The sequence below is a fragment of the Phyllostomus hastatus genome, unplaced genomic scaffold (assembly GCF_019186645.2).
Source record: "Phyllostomus hastatus isolate PE091 unplaced genomic scaffold, TTU_PhHast_1.1 phas_contig_267, whole genome shotgun sequence".
NCBI lineage: Eukaryota > Metazoa > Chordata > Mammalia > Chiroptera > Phyllostomidae > Phyllostomus > Phyllostomus hastatus.
Window position 1 is genome coordinate 185,324 of NW_025333828.1, and position 2,707 is coordinate 188,030.

At 42.0% G+C, this 2,707-nt stretch overlaps 1 non-coding gene across 1 annotated transcript; it reads right to left on the reverse strand.

The window, feature by feature from the left end:
* Positions 1 to 413: 413 nt before the first annotated feature.
* LOC123818225 lies at positions 414 to 601 on the reverse strand. The gene has a single exon (XR_006785595.1). It is a non-coding gene; the product is annotated as a U2 spliceosomal RNA (small nuclear RNA).
* Positions 602 to 2,707: the final 2,106 nt, after the last annotated feature.

The window sequence follows — 2,707 nt, forward strand, 5'->3', positions numbered from 1 at the left end:
AACAATAAGACTAACTATAAACTGGAAAATGCAGACTTCCTATGTAAAATATGCTAATAATCTAGTAGCAACTTCCTCAGAATCTACATTTGACATCCAAAAATGACTAAACATGGTTAACAAAAAGTATCTGCATTAATATCATTTACTATTTGGTCTTTTCAAAATATTTCCACATTCTCTCATATGTTTAATGTTAGACAATAATCATGTTTAAATGAACAATGCAATCCATAACATAAAAACTATCAATCAAATTAAAATGCACCATTTTATTACTAAATTTTCAAGGACCTGCTAAGTACAATTCTTAAAAACTTATGGCTCCATCACATGCACACTCGATTTCAAACATCAAGTACAGTAACTGAAGTTGTAACACGAAAAGCTCACTTTTCTTTGTCCCCCTCCCCAGGGGGTGCACCCTTCCCAGAAGTACTGCAATACAGGCTGGATGCACTGAGTGAACGGAGCAAGCTCCTATTCCATCTCCCAGCTCCAAAATTCCATTGAATATAATGCCTGAGAGAGCACGCATCAGATATTAAACTGATACGAACAGATACCACACTTGATCTCAGCCAAAAGGCCGAGAAGTAAGGAAAGATCGATTTTGGAAGAATCCTTGCTTTATTAGTTACTCTGACCCGAAAAATACTGAAATATTTCCCCAAAGCTAACATCGTTGAAAATCGTACCCCTTTTGACACCTGTAAAATATTCAAGGTGAGATTTATGACATTTTTTCATTAAGGCGTATGTAGACTATACCCTTAGGTATTACCTTAAAAGCACCAATCACAATACACTAAAGCCTTACATTTCAGCACATAAAAGTGATTTGAAAATCACTTTTATTATGCAGTGAGAGCATGAAATATTAAATCACACTGATCTATAATCTGGTTTCCAAAGGTCATACGTATTCATATTTTTAAGGATAAAACACTTTTAAATGGTCAAATTTCTAAAACTCATCGTTAAAACTTGCTCTCCAAGTCCGTGCTCATAGGAAACTAAACACTGTACACAGGAGCTCATCTAAGAAACCACTTTTAATCAGCTTTCATTGTCTTCTGAGCTTTTATTTTGTTTGCACTGCAGTTTTTCACTTAATGAAAACAGGCAATTAAGTATTAAATCAGATAAGAATGGTCATCTTCCTATTATTACGAACAGCAACAGTCCTCTTCTCCTTAGTCCTCTCCTCCTCTAACCATGTCAAGGAGAGTCCAGGGGAAGTGGACCTCCACTAGACCAGGGATGCTCCCTAACCAGACACCCCCTCCCGTGCCAGAGGTTCAGACCCGCCCACCTTCGGCCTTCCCATTTTCCTCCCACTCCACCTTCCACCTAAGATTCAGACATGCACCCGCAGGACTCTGCATTTGCGCCGGCATCACCCCGCCTCAGGCTTGCGAGGCCGGGGAATGAGCACTACCCGTCGCCACCAATGGCCGCCCAGAGACCTTGGCGCCGGACCCTCCCAGGTCCCGGATTTCTCTCGCCAAGAACCAGCCATCTGAGAAGACGCACTCTGGCTTCACCCACAGGGTAAGCGCTCAGCTGCCAGCAGCAGACAGCCGGGCAGAGCCCGGTCGAAGTGGGAAATCACTTAGCCCCGCCCATGAACCGACCTGTGGAGACCAACTCCTCCTCCTGCTGTGGACGCAGCCGTCCTCACGCACTGCGGCGTTGTGCGTCGCTTTCCGGAACTCCCCGCCCAGCCTGGCTCAACTTCTGTTCTCGAGTAACCTGAACTGCGCACCTTGCCAAGGGTGCTTTGGCTAGGTGGGAGGAGAATGCGGAGCTTTGCTACCCTGTTGGCAGCTTTCCGAGATTCTGATATTAATTCAAAATAAAACGTTAAACAAGGAGTTTTTTGGAAGACAAAGCTGAGTTAATCACCATAATAGAAAGCAAAGACAAAGAGAAAATACTTTTTAAAACCATGTGCAATGGGGCTGAGTTAAACCAACACAGCCTGCCTTTGAGAAGTGCTAGAAGGAAAAACGTGCAGAGGTTTTCAAACTCTTGGTTTAAAGTTTCCAAGGGGGGAGGATGGAAGCAAGAGAGGGAGGTGGGTTTGGAGGGGGTAAGGGGAGTAGGGAGAAAATGCGGACAACTGTAGTTAAACAATGAAATAATTTTAAAATATAAAGTTTTACATACCCATATTTTACCATGTGCGATGCACACTTTTTTGGCTTCATTTTTCAGGAGAAAATAACGCTGTGCATTATACACAGGTAGTACCTGAAATACCTTGTATCTGTCCTTGTGTTTTGTATTATTTGTTCCATAAAATTAGTTGTACCATAATATGTTCAAAAATAAATGCTAAAATTCTTTTTTTATTTTAATCATTCTTCAAGTACAGTTTTCTCTCTTTTACTCCCATTCCAACCCACACATCTACCCATCCTCACTTCCCTCCCATTACCACCCTCCCCCTAGATTTTGTCCATGTGTCCTTTAAATTTGTTCCTGTAAACCCTTCCCAATCTCCCCTGAAATTCCCTCTTCTCTCCCCTCTGGTCACTGTCAGCCTGTCCTCTATTTCAGTGTCTTTGGTTATATTTTACTTGTTTCTTTTGTTTTGTTGTTTAGGTTGCTGTTAAAGGTGAGATCATATGGTATTTGTCTTTCACTGCCTGGCTTGTTTCGGTTAGCATAATGCTTTCCAGCTCCATCCATGCTGTTGAAA